The following is a 19,532-nucleotide window of genomic DNA, read 5'->3' as shown; positions in this document are numbered from 1 at the left end:
TATTATTAATTTATAATAATAAATATATTATTATAAATTTAAGGGCTATGATCCCATAGAAGTAGCTGTGGATACTGATGGAATTTTGCCTGAGTTTTCCCTTTCTGAGCTGACAGAGTGGGCAGAGAGGAAAAACAATAGTTTTAAATGGACAGTAGATACCCCTCCCATCCTAATAACAGGAGGATGTTCTTCCCAGATGATAACCTCCTCCTCACCCCACCATTCCAGGGAACACCTGTCCCTACTACCTGGGGCAGATTCCCAGTCTCCACTCTCCTCATTGTCCCCTGTGTAATATGGCGGCTTAGTCGCTGAGTCATCAGACAGATTTCCTAGAAGGGAGAAAAACATGACAGGCAAACACACAGTGGGAGGCTCAATGTCAAGGTTCAGAAGAATGCTGGAAGTTTCAGAATTATAGAGAGAGGGCATGAAGCCCCCTGCCTTAGGGAGAGGTTGGCCATATGAGGTTGGGTAGTAATAGGGTCTGTGCTCACTGAAGATTGCCACACCCATGACCAACTCATGAACAGAATGGAGGGTATGGAACATTCCTGGGCTGTCCAGCAGGTCTTCTTTCTCCAAATTTATGAGGTAATCTGGAGCTCATCAACAGCATCTTCAAAAGTGGATAAGGCTAGGGAAAGCAGAATGAGTTCAGAGATTGCTCTTGGAAGTTTTTCCCTTACCAACAGAAAAACCTGTGTTCTCCAGTGCTCACCCTTGGAGACACCCCTCTGGGCTGCCAGAGTCCCTTTCTTTAGCTTTTGTTCTGTTAGGACAAACTTTCCTGACTTTACCTGGATTCTATACTCAATCTCCACTGATGCTATCCACATGGGAAACCATTATATTTCAGAGTTTCCACATTCAACCCAGGACCAAGAATTCAAGTCCTTTAAATGTTGAAGTCTACAGTACATAAAGCAGTTTTCCAAATAATAAGAATGGAGACTAAAACATACTTTTTAAAAAAATCACAACTGTTCCACTACTCTTCCTGAATACTTTACAGGTCACAGCTTCCCTAATTCCCACCTTGGTCCTCTGTTCTCCACCTATGCAGCTGAATCCCAAGGATGATGAGGACCAGGAAGAGAAGAGAGAGTTCCCAGGTTGATACAAAGAATGCCAGGTAAGGAGAAGAGACCAGGGATGGGTTTGAGACTGAACTGGTGTCTGAGGAGGTAAAGGATCAAAAGTGTTTAGAGAGAATCATAAGCCTAGGAGAATCCAATTATCCTGGCCTTCTCTTGAGTCTTCAGGACCATGAAGTCCCTAGCTCAGGTACAATGGATCTGCCTGAACCCCAAGATGTTACCACCTGAGATCCTGCTCTGAGGTGTATCAACTATCTTGAGTTTGTTTTTAAGGACTTTCTAAATGTTGGGAGCCCTTGGCTACTACAATTTAATAAACTGTATGGCTTGTTCTAACTCTGGTCATCAGGACTACTATAATTTTGTCAGAAATATGTAGAATTCATAGTGCAGGACTCTGAAAATATGTCTCCCTTATCACATGGGTCAGAGCAGCACCACTTATTTCTAGAGTTGGGAGAAACTGTTGTCCTTTCACCTGGAGAGAAGAGAAGGAAAATGAGATCACTGAAATGGGTCTGGGAATGTCGGTGAGTCCCACCCACCATCCCTGGCACATGGTTCTCCCCCAGATGCCAGGATATCAGGCACAGCCTTCCAGAGGCAGAGTGCAGAGCAGCAGGGCAGCCTGGGAAGCCCTTTGGATGCAAACACACTCCTTCCACCCTGGCCCACTCTCTGGTCCTGCTACTCACAGAGCACCTCACACCAGCATCATCCTCATGCTTGGCAGTCGCTCTGCCCCAGGGCGCAGCAGCACAGGCCACAGGGAGGGCTCCCTGCCCCTGCACTGCACCTCGTCCAGCCAGATGCTTCCATTTCCAGGGCCGAACGCAGCCTCCCGGGCTTCCAGGGCAGAGCCACAGCCCAGCTGCTGACACACCACCTCAGCCTCTGCCAGATTCCAGGAGTCATCGCACACAGTGCCCCAGGAGCCTTCGTGCCACACCTCCACGCGCCCTGAGCACCGGCTGTCTCCTCCCCTGAGTCGGAGCTTCTCTCTGTCTGAAAAGGCAGCAGCACCTCCTCTTACTGCCCTGGCGGGAAGTAAGGAGCCCCTGGAAGCCATGGGGAAGGTGGGGGGTATGAGGTACCTGTGCAGGGGGGAGTGGTTGGACAGCTCTGGGGTCTCTTTCCTACAGGAACAGACAGTGTGGAAGCACTGGGTCAGGGAAAGCTGGGGTGATCCTGCCCCAAGACAAGGATTTCTAAGGTTCCTGGGCTCAGTTCAGGTGACAGGTGGAGAGAACAGGCTTCAGAAGCAGTCTAACAGACTTCATTCCCTGAGCATATCCCTATCAGCAGCTGAAATTATTTATCAGTTTCCATTTTTTCACTCTCCCCATTTCCTGAACAAACACAAACACAAATGTGCTTTCTTGTACTCATCCCTCTCTCACTCACTCACACACATGCAAACTCCACAAGAGGAAGGATTTTGCCCATCTCATTCCTACTGATCCTGCTATCAGGACAGTGTCTGGCACATCAACAGGTATTTGTGGAGAAGCTTCTATGAATGTTATGAATAGGAGGCTTGGTAAATATTTATTGAATAGAGAAGTTATTTATTCTCCCATTCATTCAAGAAATATTACTCTGCTAAAAAATAATTCCTTTACATTCTTTCTAATCAGTAAAAGTAATAAATGAAATATAAATCAATGTTCAATGATTCATGGTAATAAATATTGGGCATTAAAAATATAATTAATGCATGATCACAAAAGTAATTTGCATTCAATGTTACACTTAATTTTTTAATAGAAAATTGTAAAACATATCCAAAGAATAAAGATTTCTATTCTATAAATTAATAGAGTACCAGGCACGGTAGTGCATACCTGTAATCCCAGCAACTTAGGAGGCTAAGGCAAGATAATTCCAAGTTCAAGACCAGTCTCAGCAACTTAGAGAGAAACCCTGTCTCAAAACAAAACATAAAAAGGACTGGGAATGTGGCTCAGTGGTTTAGCACTGCTGGGTTCAATTCTTAGTACCAAAAAAAAAAAAAAAAAAAAAAAGATCAGGTTAAAAAAAACAGATAAGTGAACAATACAACAATAGCCAATAGCTAGCTGGTAAGAACAAAATATATGCACAAAACTCAAATAAAAATAAAACAAGAGAGTTTACAAAGATAACATAGAAACAAAATTCATAAAAATTGAAACCAAAAGAAGTATATATAAATGCAAAATAATACAGAGAAAATAGATATATACATGACACTTGTTATTAAAAACCAACATTTGTATATATTATTATCCTATTATCCTGTCAAAGCTGCCTTATGCAGGAAAATCTCTGAAAATGATGGCAGGACCTCTGTTGGGTGGTTGATCACCTTCAGGACTGTAGACATCACTGCCTCTCATTTCATGATGTCTTATTTTTTTAAAAACATCTTCAGTATACAGTTTTGCTGTTTAATATCCCTTCAGCTGCCATGGAAAAAGTAGGGGGAGTGAGGAAAAAGAAACAAGAAGAGAGTACAAAAACATCTGCCTCTCAAATATTTCTCATCACATTCTTCCTGGCTGCATATTTCAGGCAACTCCCACAATTCATTCATTTTTACCTTAAATGATATGCTAGGAGTTGCCTAATAATTTTGATAATTTATTTTCCATGAAATGAAGGATTTGAGAAATGGTACTTATCAGTTTCATTAATCCTGTTTACATCGGGAGAATATTAATAGACAAAGATGATGTGATATGACTAAGTTATCTTTCTATATTTTTACATGTCTTTCTTGCTTATAATGGATAAATGATGTTTTTGCAACTTAAGTGAAATAGAAAGGAGATGGTTTCTCTCTAAGCCTAAAACAACCTCGTGGGAACAGAAATTCTCTTGCACAATCCTTCATGCGCAAACCCAGCAAAAGCAAGTGTGGCCCATTCAGGGAAGAAAGATGGGGCGGTGCTAAGAGAAAATGGGTTGGCCATCCCTTCATGCCTCCAGTGTTCTTATGCCAGACATAGGCATCGTTCATTCCCTGTGGACCTCACAGAGGTGAGGTTCTTCTGTTATTTATTCTTAGAGTGAACCCAAACACGCCGCCACTCTTGTGAATTTCATTCATCAGTTACAACTCTCTCCCCTGGAGCAGCTCATGAACGGTCTCCTCCCTCTTCCCTGATGAAGTCCTTCAAAGTCTGAGCACAACAAGCTGGCTGTGTCTTCCCCGGCATTTCTGCTAAATAGTCTAGTTACAGACTCCCTATGATATGATTTCTAGTTGTTTTTGCACCTGGGACACAATGAAATGTGCCAGTGTTATTTTTAAAAGCAACTCACCCATATCAATAAATTATCTACTTAGTAATCAAAAAATATGTTTCCAGAATTTAACATAATACTCCAGAACCAAATCTCTCACTCTTTCACCTTCATAGTCCATTTCTCAAAAAGATTATATACAGTTTTCATTGACTTATTATTATTTGGTACTTTTATCTCTGGTTTCTACCCAACTCAAACTCTCCACCCTCAAATGTGTCCTCACAAGGATGTTCAGTGATATGTAATTGCCTAATCAAATGTGCACTTTTCTGTTCTTATTTACTTGATGGCTGCAACAGATTTTGACACATTTAATTATCCCACTTTCCTTAAATGTTTCCAGAATATTTAGTAAAGAGAACAGATAATGCAAAGGCCCTGAGAAGAGAATACATTAGAAGGTTTCCTAAGGAATAAATAAAACAACACTGGTTAAAAAAAAAAAAAAAAACTCTCCTCTTCAATGAAACAAAGATAGTATGTACATGAGTGGAAGAGTAACAGGAGAGGAAAGCTATAAAAGAACAGGTCTTAAGACCTTGTCAAGAGGATAAGGATAAGCATTCTGGATTTATATTAAGCTCAATAATGAACTACTGAAGGGAGGCTTATAGTAAAGGAGAAAATGATACTAATTTTTACATTTCTCTGGCTGACTATCAATTATAGAAGAAAGAGAGTGGAACTAGGTGATCACCAGAGATACTTGCTATAATCTGGGTAACTGGTAATCTTTCTTGGACTGACAATGAGATGGAAGGAGTATAAGGATTAAGGACATATTTGAGGCAACAGACTTTGCTATTACACAGAATGTGGAAGAAGAGGGAAATTGAGAAATGAAGTTAACTACTGTGTATTGATCTTAAGTGACTGGATAACGGTAGTAACACTTACTGCAATGGAGAATATAGCAGGTAGGAAAGGTTAGGAGCAAGGATAGAAGGGTAGAATCAAGCATCCTTCTTTAGAAGTTAAATTTGAGTTGCCATTATTTACTCAAATGAAGATGTCATGCCAAATTGAATACGTGAATTTTAGTAAAGGCAGAGCTAAACTGTAGAGGTATGCATTTGGGAGATATTGACATATAGGTGTCATTTAAGTCCATGTGACCTCAGACAAAGAGAACAACTAAGAAAGAGTAGAGATCTCATACTTACCCCTCAGAGTGTCTAAAATCTAAAATGTGAGCTAAGGAGTTACAACATATCAAAAGAACTTAATGAGTTAGAGTAACAGAAAGCAAAAAAAAAAAGTAAATTAGTAAGTTTGAGAAGAAAAGAGAATGCTGCTGTCAAGAATAATATAACAAACTCAGGAATATTTCTTAGATTTCATCTTTCTTAACCACTTCTAAGGAGTGATGGGATCTAAGACCTAATTGAAATGAGGTCAGGACAGCAGGCCCGAAGAGAGACTGTGTACAACACTGGTGAATGTGTGGGCTGTGGGGGGACAGAGGGGTGCATAGGGCAGTAGCTGAGGGGAAAGGAGGTTGAGAAAGAATGCTCATTGTTTGTATGCTTTTCAAGATATCAGATAACAAACACTTAGGTACACTGATGGGTGTATTTACCAGCTTTTAATCATTTTGCATTTGCATACTTAACAAAAACAACTCAGAGAAGGAAAGATTTGTTTTTGCTCACAGTATAAGAGAATTCAGTGAGGTTTAGCCAGCTCCAAGGCAGAAACATCATAGTAGAAGCGTATGGGGGAGGAGGGTGCTACTCAGCATATAGCAGTTGGGAGGCAGAGAGAGAGAGAAGAGATAAAATATAGTCCCCAGGGGCATTCCTTCAGTGACTACCTCCTCCAGACACACCTCACTGCCTACAGCTACCACCCAATAGTCCATTCAAATTCTCAAACCATTTGATGGGTTACAATGAGATGGCAGCCCTCATGATCTAATCATTTCCTAAAATACCCTCCTCTGAACCTTGCTGCACTGGAAACCAAGCTTTTAACACCGGAGCTTTTTTTTTTTTTTTTTTTTTTTTTTTGCCAGGGGTGGGAAGGTCATTCCAGATCCAACCATAACAACAGAAGTGAATCAGGAGACAGAAGTTGGTGATACAGAGCAAGAGGGTGTAATTGAAGCAGTGAAGTCTTCCCACAAAATGAGTGGAATTAGGATCTGTAGCCTGAGAAGAGCTGTCCAATGTTAAGGACTAAGGCCTGATCCTGGGGACCAAACAGAGAGCATGCACACAGGGAAGAGTTGCTAGACTTGAAGAAAGGAGTATGAATTCACAGCTGACTGTTTTTGTTTTCCCAGTGATGTGTAAGAAAGGATCTCATTCAAGAGAGAATGGTGAAAAGAAAAAGAGAGAGAGGATAGTGGAGGTGACAGCAGCATGGAGAAAGCAGAGAATATGTAAAATAGCATCAAGACAGAGCAAGTGCATATGCCAGAGAAAATACACAGAATTTGTGGGCAGCATGAAGTGACCACCAGAGAATTGCAGTTATAGATTTAAAACTAGACCAGCAATGTAACTATGTACATTTTTCTAGGCCTTTTTACTTGTCTAGTACAAGCACAGAGTAGTTAATTGACTTTAACCATCCTTGTGTTTCCTAGGTAAGACAGATAAAGAAGCAATGAAGTTAAGTGTACTCAAAGGAGATTGATTATTATCTCATGTTATTTAATCTGGTTAAAATTATGCATAATCATGAAAAGAGTGGAACACCAAAAAAACTGATAGGAAGAAACTTGGGCATCTCATCTAGGCACAGTGGTGCATGCCTATAATCCCAGCAGCTTGGGAGGCTGAGGCAGGAGGATGGCAAGTTCAAAGCCAGCCTCAGCAACATCAAGGTGCTAAGCAACTCAGTGAGACCCTGTCTCTAATAAAATACAAAATAGGGCTGGGGGTGTGGCTCAGTGGTTAAGTGCTCTTGAAATTCAATTCCTGGTACCTACCTCCCCCCAAAAAAAATACAAAAGAAATTGGGCATCTCAAAGAGGATGAAAAATTATAAGAAAAATAAGATTATATGTTATTAGCCCTAAGGGTAAGAGACAATGGCCAGATAATGGAACAATAAACTCAGAACTCAAGATGGACAGTTGTTGACTGTCAGTAGTACATGGGTAGGCAGAGGTGTGGGATAGAAGGAAAGGTGATTAGAGAGGAGAAACTCAATGGGATGAGAAGCCAGGGTGTTGTCTGAGTTGTTTTAAAGCTATTAAAGTGACTACTAATGGTACCAGGAGTAAAACAAAGAAGACTCTGGTGAGCCTGGTGCTTGGGACAGATGAAAGGATAGGGACAAAAGCAACAAACCAACACAGAGCATTTAACCACATCATAGCATGAGTTTCAAAGTAGCTGGATGTTGAAATGGCAACTGAGAGCAAGGACTAAATCTATGCCATGTCTTTTGCAAGAGAGAAGTATGTTAAAAGAGGAACACAGCCTCCAGGTGATAGGGAAACCTGTGTTTTCTGAGAATTGGGTTTGGATAACTTCGAGGGTATATAGGAATTTGATGATAATGGGCTCCAAATTCTAGCAGGAGGAAATTACTTGTGAAAATAGGATAGGGGCATATTAGTATACATTAATAAAAGGATAAACATCATAAGATTGGAATTCTGAGAAGAAATAGATACAATCAGAATTATATCAGGATCCCTTGACCTCTCAAGAGTTCCCCATGATATAGTGGATGAAAACAAATAAATGCCTCTTCAACCGGATTGTCATTGAGTGGGGGGTGGGGGGGCGCAGTGTGCCTAAGAGAGGTCTCTAACTCTGGTCCATTTCTTCATGACACTCGAATTTCTGTGTAATAAGTGTTGCCAGCACTGGTGTATAAACTCTACAAGGGCAGTGGCTGTATTTTCTTTTCTTCTCTGTTCTTTTGCCTGGAATTAAGTCTCTGCCTACAGAGCTCTCAACTATTTTCTGCCAACAGACTGACCTGAGAAGTTGTCTGACTGGCATATATACATTTCAGAGTAAAAAACCACAGGTTTAAGAGATGGACCAATGTGGAATTTGATTCCCAAAACTCATCCTAACTTAAAGATGTTGGCATATATTTAACTCCCAACCTCAATTTCCTCACTGGAATAAAATGATCACCATAATACTTTCTGTAACCTGCAGGGATAGGACAAACACAGAACCAGTCATAGGTCACCTGCACATGTGATATAAGCTTCCTCCTTTGGAGAGCAAGATCTCTGTTTCCAAGGATCATAAGGACCTGCCAGAGTCCATCAGTTTTCTGACACCAGATTCCACCCACTCAGCAGGGTCTAGAGCCTTCCCTGGGGGAAATCAATAAGTCCAGAGTCCCAGTATCCCCACACCCAAACTGTCTGCAGATCACAGGCAAGGTCACTGCTTCCATGGGGCTGTGGCAGACACTGCCCCAGGTCTGGTTGCAGTAAACCTCCAGTCACCCAACACACTCCTGGTTCTCACCCAACAACCTGAGGGCCAGGAACTCTGAAATGGAAAGGAGGAAATCAGGGCTCAGTGAACATTCAACTCTTAACATTTTGGTCTTTCTGTTCTTTTTTGGTTTTGTCTTTGTTTTCTTCCTATCGCCAAGGTAGTGAACACTCATTGCTGATGCTGCTCAGGAAGAACTCAGAGAAAATAATGAAATTTTTCTTCCTTTATGTGATTTTGTCAGTTTGTACCCATCTTTCTATTTCTACCACAATGATGTAGTAAAAAATGGACGGGCGGGAACACTGACCTAGGTACTCTGCAGAGGAAAAGCTGAATCCTGTTTCCTGGTTAACTATGTGACATACCCTAAGAAAGGTAGTGTGGACAGTGAAGTGGTATAATAGTGGAGTCCCAAATGTTCAGTTCCTAATCCTAGAAGCCTAGAAGCCTGTGAATATCCAAATCTCTCACAGGGTAAAGGAGCTCTGCAGAGAGGATTATGATAAGGATCTTTTCATGGTGACATTATCCCAAATTATCCTGGATTAGACATGCAATCACATCCTTACTCTTCAGGCTGCAGGCAGAAGGAACGTGACCATGGAAGAATGGTCAGAGAGTCGCAAAGGGATTGGTTTGAAAAAGTAAGAAGGGGTCATGAGCCAAGGAATGCAGACAGCTTCCAAAAATTGGGAAAAGCAGGGAAATGAGTCTTCCCAGAGCCTCAGAGAAACACAACCTACTGACACCTTATTTTTAGCACAAACAGACCTGGGTTGGACTTCTAACGTAAGATAACTAGGGTGGGTCTAAACCACTAACTCTGTACTAATTTGTTCTAGAAAAAGTGAGAAACTGAGTTCTGCGGGCTGTGTCGTGGGGACTTACAGGCTGAGTACAGCCGGGGCTGGCTCCGGGCGGTGGAGAGTACAGCTGCTGTGACAGTCTGCCAGCATATTGACGCTTTTTTTGAGTGCAGATTGCTCACTGTCAGGCATCTACCATCCGCCATTTGCCTGCCTCTTGCCTGTCCATTGCCTGCCTTACACCTATCCATCACCCAACGCAGAGGTTCACCTCCTGATCGTCCAACAACAGTCAGCAAACTGATCGCCGACCACCAGTGGAGCACCAGCTGCCTGCTGTTGCCTGGAAGTTCACTGCTACAGTACCTGCAGGGTTGCTTACACGTGGCTGCTGCCATTTTGAAACAACAGCCAGGCCCCGTAGGACCTCTGGTCAGACTGACTGAGCCCTGTCTCCAGGATACCTCAGCCCAATCGATCACTCCCTTCCTCTGGGGCCCTCACATCGACTGACTGCTCCCTGCTGCCAAGACCCCCAGACCAACTGACTGCACCCTATCATCAGGACCCCAGACTGACTGATTGTACCCAGCTTCCAGGATCCCACAACCACACCAAACACACTGGACCTCCAGGACCCCTGCCGGACCAACCGCATTCCGTCTCCAGGACCTCCAGCTGACCACGTCCACCCCTGAGCTGCAGCTCCCCATTTGTCAACACATTTCGAAGCCAGAGCGGCCACCTTGGATAATCCTGGAAGCCTTAGCTCCGATCTTTGGGTGGGGCAAATCCCATCCTGAGACGCCTGCTGGAGGCTTGAAGCTCATTGTCAGGTACCTCTCATGCATCAGGCTACTGAACACTGGGAGGCTTCATTAGTATATGACTGTTATACAGTAGATTTTCTTTTTTCTCCTTTTTAAAAAAATTTAAGTTTTTATTTCTTTTTTTTTTTATTGTGAACAAATGGGATACATGTTCTTTCTCTGTTTGTACATAGAGTAAAGGCATACCATTTGTGTAATCATACGTTTACATAGGGTGATATTGGTTGATTCATTCTGTTATTTTTCCCCTTCCCCCCACCCCTCCCATCCCTCTTTTCCCTCTATACAGTCCTTCCTTCCCCCATTCTTGCCCCCCTCCCTAACCCTCACTCTAACCCTAAAACTAACCCCTCCCACGCCCCATTATGTATCATCATCCACTTATCAGCGAGATCATTCTTCCTTTGGTTTTTTGAGATTGGCTTAACTCACTTAGCATGATATTCTCCAATTTCGTCCATTTGCTTGCAAATGCCATAATTTTATCATTCTTTATGGCTGAGTAATATTCCATTATATATATATGCCACAGTTTCTTTATCCATTCATCAACTGAAGGGCATCTAAGGTTTTATTTCTTAACTTTTCTTGCTCTCTTTTCCTTTTGTTTACCTGTTCCCTCAGAGTCTCTTTCTCCCTTTTTTGCATGCTAACATCTGATTTCTTTTGATTACACTCTTACCCTTTCTATTTTCTAGAACTTCTGTATATTCTTTTCTTATCCCATTAACAGCCACATTCTACATCTCCCTGCATCCTCTTTGTCCTCCATTAGAAACTGCAGACCTTATTGCAAACCTGTTTGTTTTACTGAAGATAATGTTTGAACTCATTTTGTTTATTATGAAAATTGTGTTATTGTCCCCATAGGGGCTATTTGGTCTAGGATTGCATAGTATCTGATTTGGGCACTGCTAATATTGATCTCCCCTTAAAGAAAGGGTTTTGGAAACCTATAGGGCCACTATAAGCCTATAGGGGGAAATCTGCAATACCCCAGATCTGCACTGCAAGAGGGAAAGATAAATGAACAACATGAAAAAACAAGGGAAGAAAATGATACAAACAAATCTAGATTCTATATTAATAGAATCCAATGACAGTATGTTAGAAGAAATGTCAGAAAAGGACTTCAGATTATACAGGATTAAGATGATTCACAAAGCAAAGGATGAGATAAGAGAGCAAACGCAGGCAATGAATGATAATACCAATAAGCTGACAGAGCACCTGCAGGAAGCAAAAGATCATTTCAACAAAGAGATAGAGATTCTCAAAAAAACCAAACAGAAATCCTTGAAATGAAGGAGACAATAAACCAAATAAAAAACTCAATGGAAAGCATCTCCAAAAGACTAGACCACTTGGAAGACAGAACCTCAGACAATGAAGACAAAATATTTAATCTTGAAAATAAAGTTGCCCAAACAGAGAAGATGGTAAGAAATCATGAACAGAATTTCCAAGAACTATGGGACATCATGAAAAGACCAAATTTAAGAATTATTGGGATCGAGGAAGGCACAGAGATACAAACCAAAAGAATGAACGACCTATTCAATGAAATAATATCAGAAAAGTTCCAAAACCTGAAGAATGAAATGGAAAATCAAATACTAGAGGCTTACAGAACACCAAATGCACAGAATCACAACAGATCCACACCAAGGCACATTATAATGAAAATGCCTAACATTCAAAATAAAGATGGGATTTTGAAGGCCGCGAGAGAAAAGCATCAAATTACATATAAGGGGAGACCAATACAGATAGCAGCTGACTTCTCAACCCAGATTCTAAAAGCTAGAAGGGCTGGAACAACATATTTCAAGCTCTGAAAGAACATGGTTGCCAACCAAGAATCCTATACCAGCAAAACGAACCTTCAGATTTGAAGATGAAATAAAATCCTTCCATGATAAACAAAAGTTAAAAGAATTTACAATTAGAAAGCCTACACTACAGAATGTTCTCAATAAAATATTCCATGAGGAGGAAATGTAAAACAACAATGTAGGTCAGCAAAGGGAGGAACTACCTTAGAGAAAAACCACTCAAAGGAGAAACCAAGCCAACTTAAAAACCAAAAATAAGCCAATTGACTAGGAATACAAATCACATCTCAATAATAACCCTGAATGTTAATGGCCTAAACTCATCAATCAAAAGACATAGACTTATAGCCACATCAATGTTCATTGCTGCTCAATTCACCATAGCCAGATTGTGGAACCAACCTAGATGCCCATCAGTTGATGAATGGATAAAGAAACTGTGGCATATACACACAATGGAATATTACTCCGCAATGAAGAATGATAAAATTATGGCATTTGCAGACAAATGGATGAAATTGGAGAATATCATGCTAAGTGAGATAAGCCAATCTCAAAAAACTAAAGGACGAATGATCTCGCTGATAAGTGGATGAGGACATATATTGGGGGGTGGGAGGGGTTAGCATTAGGTTTAGGGTTAGGTTTAGGGTTAGGGATAAGGAGTGTGGTAAGAATGAAGGAAAGAAGGACTGTATAGAGGGAAAAGAGGGGTGGGAGGGGTGGGGGGGAAGGGAAAAAAATAATGAATCAAACATCATTGCCCTATGTAAACGTATGATTACACAAATGGTATGCCTTGACTCCATGTACAAATAGAGAAACAACATGTATCCCATTTGTATACAATAATAAATAAATAAATAAATAAATAAAAAAGACATAGACTGGCAGAATGGATTAAAAAGAAAGACCCAACAATATGCTGCCTGCAAGAGACTCATCTCATAGAAAGACATCCACAGACTTAAGGTGAAAGGATGGGAAAAAACCTACCACGCACATGGACTCAGTAAAAAAGTGGGAGTTTCCATCCTTATATCAGATAAAGTGAACTTCAAGCCAAAGTTAGTCAGAAGGGATAAAGAAGGACATTTCATACTGCTTAAGGGAACCATAAATCAGGAAGACATAACGATAGTAAATATTTATGCCCCAAACAATGGTGCATCCCTGTACATCAAACAAATCCTTCTCAATTTCAGGAATCACGTAGACCACAACACAATAATTCTGGGTGACTTTAACGCACCGCTGTCACCACTAGATAGATCTTCCAAACAAAAACCAACCAAAGAAACCATAGAACTCAATAACACAATCAATAACCTAGACTTAATAGTCATATATACAATATTCCATCCATCAACGAGCAGATTCACTTTCTTCTCAGCAGCACATGGAACCTTCTCGAAAATAGACCATATGTTATGCCACAAAGCAGCCCTTTGGAAATGCAAAAAAATAGAGATACTGCCTTGCGTTCTATCAGATCATAATGGACTGAGAGTAGAAATCAATGACAAAATAAAAAAGAGAAATTACTCCAACACCTGGAGACTAAATAATATGCTATTGAATGAAACATGGATAACAAAAAACATCAGGGAGGAGATTAAAAAATTCTTAGATGTCAATGAGAATGACAATACAACATATCAAAATCTCTGGGACACTATGAAAGCGGTACTAAGAGGAAAATTCATTGCATGGAGCACATTCCAGAAAAGAATGAAAAGTCAACAACTAAATGACCTAACATTACAGCTCAAAGCCCTAGAAAAAGAAGAACAGAAGAACAGCAAAAGTAGTAGAAGACAGGAAATAATTAAAATTAGAGCTGAAATCAATGAAATTGAAACAAAAGAAGCAATTCAAAAAATTGACAAAACAAAAAGTTGGTTCTTTGAGAAAGTAAACAAAATAGACAAACCCTTAGCCACACTAACAAAGAGAAGGAGAGAGAAGATTCAAATTACTAAAATACATGATGCAAAAGGAAATATCACGACAGACACCACTGAGATACAGAACATAATGAGAAGCTACTTTGAAAATCTGTATTCCAACAAAATAGAAACTACCGAAGACACTGACAAATTTCTAGAGACATGCTCCTCCCAAACTGAACCAGGAGGACATACACAATTTAAACAGATCAATATCAAGCAATGAAATAGAAGAAGCCATTAAAAATCTACCATCCAAGAAAAGCCCAGGACCAGACGGATTCTCAGCAGAGTTCTATAAGACCTTCAAAGAAGAACTTATTCCAATACTTCTCAAAGTATTCCAGGAAATAGAAAAGGAGGGTACCTGCTGAACTCATTCTATGAAGCTAATATCACCCTCATACCCAAACCAGGAAAAGACATATCGAGGAAAGAAAATTTTAGACGAATATCCTTGATGAATATAGATGCAAAGATCCTTTACAAAATATTGGCAAACCGTATCCAAAAACATATTAAGAAAATCGTGCACCACGATCATCCTGGAATGCAAGGATGGTTCAACATTCGTAAATCAATAAACGTAATCCATCATGTCAATAGTCTTAAGGATAAGAATCGTATTTCAATTGACGCAGAAAAAGCGTTTGACAAAATACAACACCCCTTCATGCTCAAAACACTAGAAAAAATAGGGATAGTAGGAACGTACCTCAACATTGTAAGGCTATTTATGCTAAGCCCATGGCCAACATCATTCTTAATGGAGAAAAACTGAAATCATTCCCTTTAAAAATGGGAACAAGACAAGGATGTCCTCTTTCACCACTTCTATTCAACATTGTCCTCAAAACTCTAGCCAGAGCAATTAGGCAGACTAAAGAAATTAAAGGGATACGAATAGGAAAAGAGGAACTTAAGCTGTCACTATTTGTGGATGACATGATTCTATTTTAGAGGATCCAAAAACCTCCTGCAGAAAACTTCTAGACCTCATCAATGAATTCAGCAAAATAGCAGGCTATAAAATCAACACGCATAAATCTAAAGCATTTTTATATGCAAGCGACGAAACAGCTGAAAGGGAAATGAGGAAAACAACCCCATTTGCAATAGCCTCACAAAAAATAAAATACTTGGGAATCAATCTAACCAAACAGGTAAAAGATCTCTACAATGAAAACTACAAAACATTGAAGAAAGAAATTAAGGAAGACCTTAGAAGATGGAAAGATCTCCCATGTTCTTGGATAGGCAGAATTAATATTGTCAAAATGGCCATACTACCAAAAGTGCTATACAGATTCAATGCAATTCAATTAAAATCCCAATGATGTACCTTACAGAAATAGAGCAAGCAATCGTGAAATTCATCTGGAAGAATAAGAAACCCAGAATAGCTAAAGCAATCCTCAATAGAAAGAGCGAAGCAGGGGGTATCGCAATACCAGATCTTCAACTCTACTACAAAGCAATAGTAACAAAAACAGCATGGTATTGGCACCAAAATAGACAGGTAGATCAATGGTACAAAATAGAGGACACGGACACAAACCCAAATAAATACAATTTCTAATACTAGACAAATGTGCCAAAAATATGCAATGGAGAAAAGATAGCCTCTTCAACAAATGGTGCTGAGAAAACTGGAAATCCATATGCAACAGAATAAAACTAAACCCCTATCTCTCACCCTGCACAAAAATCAACTCACAATGGATCAAGGACCTTGAAATCAGACCAGAGACCCTGCATCTTATAGAAGAAAAAGTAGGTCCAAATCTTCATCTTGTTGGCTTAGGATCAGACTTCCTTAACAGGACTCCCATAGCACAAGAAATAAAAACAAGAATTAATAACTGGGATAGATTCAAACTAAATAGCTTTCTCTCAGCAAAGGAAACTATCAGCAATGTGAAGAGAGAGCCTACAGAGTGGGAGAATATCTTTGCCATTCATACTTCAGATAGAGCACTAATTTCCAGAATATATAAAGAACTCAAAAAACTCTATACCAAGAATACAAATAATCCAATCAACAAATGGGCTAAGGATATAAACAGACACTTCACAGAAGAAGATCTACAAGCAATCAACAAACATATGAAAAAATGTTCACCATCTTTAGTAATAAGAGAAATGCAAATCAAAACTACACTAAGATTCCATCTCACCCCAATTAGAATGGCGATTATCAAGAATACAAGCAACAATAGGTGCTGGAGAGGATGTGGAGAAAAAGGTACACTCATACATTGCTGGTGGGGCTGCAAATTAGTACAGCCACTCTGGAAAGCAGTGTGGAGATTCCTTAGAAAACTTGGAATGGACCTACCATTTGACCCAGCTATCCCACTCCTCAGCCTATACCCAAAGGACTTAAAATCAGCATACTACAGAGATACAGCCACATCAATGTTCACAGCTTCTCAATTCACAATAGCCAGATTGTGGAACCAACCTAGATGTCCTTCAATTGATGAATGGATAAAGAAACTGTGGTATATATATATATATACACACACAATGGAATATTACTCAGCCATAAAGAATGATAAAATTATGGCATTTGCAGGCAAATGGATGAAATTGGAGAATATCATGCTAAGTGAGATAAGCCAATCTCAAAAATCGAAAAGACGAATGATCTCACTGATAAGCGGATGATGACACATAATGGGGGGTGGGAGGATGGCAAGAATGGGGTAGGAAGGACTGTATAGAGGGAAAAGAGAGGTGGGAGGGGTGGGGGGGAAGGAAAAAATAACGGAATGAATCAAACATCATTACTCGATGTAAATGTATGAATATGCAAATGGTAAGCTGTTATTCCATGTACAAACAGAAACAACATGTATCCCATTTGTTTACAATAAAAATAAATTTAAAAAAAAAAGAAAAAGTGGGAAACTAATCCAATGGGTCTCAGATTTTGCACCCACAGGTGACTTAAGCATGAGGACTGCTTTCAAATGGATACTGGAGAGAATGACTGTGTCAGGGGACACTGCTGAGTAAGACGAAGCAGAAGCCCAGCTGGTGCAGCAGGAAATGGAAGCACCTCATCTTCTCTGCTGGAGGGACAGGCACTGTGGGAAAAGCCTCCTCCCCCTCTGCCTGTCAGCAATTGCCCAACCCCTACCCTAGAGTTGTGCTGCCCCCAGCCCAGGGAAGGACACTGCCGCACGTGGGCCTCCTCTCCTGTGCAGTTCAGCTCATCCAGCCAGATGGGCCCTGACCCCTCTCCACAGTGAGCAGAGATGGTGGCCTCCAGGGCCACTCCACAGCCCAGCTGTCTGCACACCATGTGGGCATCACTCAGGTCCCAGCTGTCATCACAGATGGAGCCCCAGGAGCCCTGCTGCAGGATCTCCACTCTCCCTGCACAGCGACCACCACCATCCACCAGGCGGAGCTCTCTGCTGTCTGGGGAGAGACAGGGTCATGTCAGTGGGCGTTTACACAGGGAAGGAGAAGGGTGTTGTGCTGGGGCCTTGCTCACCTGAGCAGGTGGCAGTGTGTCCCTCTGAGGCTGCAGGTCCTGCTGGGTCAGACCAGGAGTCGTTGCACTGGGGCAGCAGCTGGGTCTGGTTTCCTACAGAAGGGGTTAGAGACAGGGAAACTGAATTAAACTAGACAATAATCTACTGATGGCATCTGAGATGAAAACTCTAAGGAACAAAAATTTCATATCTTCTAGTGGAGATTTCTGCCTCTGCTCTGACAGACTTTTCTATTTTACATTAACCTCTAGGATTCACGTTAGTAAAGTAGAACTATATCAATGCTCTTTGAAAGCATTATAGAACTCCCAAGGCAATGAAAAATTTGGAATCAAGTTCAGAGATAAGTTAAGGACTTGGATGAGTCATTTTCTTCTGAGGCATTTCCCCATTCAGGGTTAACAGCTGTGATTCTGAAAATCCCAGAAGAAGTTCTGCCAGATTCACAGTACCAAATTATACAAGTTTAATTTAGAGGTGACAAAGAGGAGGGCCCTGTTAACCAGAAAAATGTGCACCATGAAGGGAAATAAGAACTAAAAGTAGAGGTATCCTCATGGAGAATAGTATCCACTTCTAATTACTTCACATTCTTTTTTTTTTTTTTTTTTTTTTTTGGGTGCTGGGGATGGAACCCAGGGCCTTGTGCTTGCAAGGCAAGCACTCTACCGACTGAGGTATCTCCCCAGCCCCCACTTCACATCCTTTTAAATAAGATTATCATATGACTCTTAACTTTAAGTCTATTGATGTGATGAATTATGTTGATTGATTTCTGGATGTTGAACCAACCTTGCATCCCTGGAATAAATCCCACAGATTGTGGTGCACTATCTTTTTAATATGTTTTTGTATGCAATTTGCCAGAATTTTCTTAAGGATTTTTGCATCTATGTTCATCAGGGATATTGATCTAAAATTTTCTTTCCTTGATGCATCTTTGTCTGGTTTTGGTATCAGAGTGATACTAGCATCTTAGAATGAGTTTGGAAGAGTTCCCACCTTTTCTATTTCCCGGAATACTTTGTGGAGTATTGGTATTAGTTCTTCTTTGAAGGTCTTGTAGAATTCAGCTGAAAATCATCTGGTCCTGGGCTTTTCTTGGTTGGTAGGCTTTTGATGGCTTCTATTTCAGTGCTTGAAATTGATCTGTTTAAATTGTGTATGTCTTCCTGATTCAGTTTGGGAGGATCATATGTCTCTAAAAATTCATCAGTGTCTTCGATATTTTCTATTTTGTTGGAGTATAGATTTTCAAAGTAGCTCCTAATTATGTTATGTATTTCAACTGTGTCTGTCTTGATCTTTCCTTTTTCATCACAAATTCTTGTAATTTGAGTTTTCACTCTCCTCTTCATTAGTGTGGCTAAGGGCTTATCAATTTTATTTACTTTTTCAAAGAACCAACTTTTTGTTTTGTCATTTTTTAATTTGTTTCTCTTGTTTCAATTTCATTGATTTCAACTCTGATTTTATTATATCAATAGATGCTGAGAAAGCATTTGATAAAACATATCGCCCCTTCATGCTTAAAACACTAGAAAAAATAGGGATAGTAGGAACATACCTCAACATTGTAAAGGCTATCTATGCTAAGCCCATAGCCAACATCATTCTAAGTGGAGAAAAACTGAAAGCATTTCCTCTAAAAATTGGAACAAGGCAGGGATGCCCTCTTTCACCACTTCCATTCATCATCATCCTTGAAAATATAGCCAGAGCAATTAGACAGACTAAAGAAATTAAAGGGATACAAATAGGAAAAGAAGAACTCAAACTATCACTATTTGC

General features: G+C 40.3%; 1 pseudogene; it reads right to left on the bottom strand.

Annotated features, from left to right (window-relative positions):
• The window catches only part of LOC124982746 (antigen WC1.1-like), a 58,342-nt pseudogene that overhangs the window by 2,291 nt on the left and 36,519 nt on the right, over positions 1-19,532 (bottom strand).

This window comes from Sciurus carolinensis, chromosome 4 (genome assembly GCF_902686445.1).
Source record: "Sciurus carolinensis chromosome 4, mSciCar1.2, whole genome shotgun sequence".
NCBI lineage: Eukaryota > Metazoa > Chordata > Mammalia > Rodentia > Sciuridae > Sciurus > Sciurus carolinensis.
The sequence above is the reverse complement of the archived record's forward strand: the minus strand, read 5'-3'. Positions and strand labels throughout refer to the sequence as shown.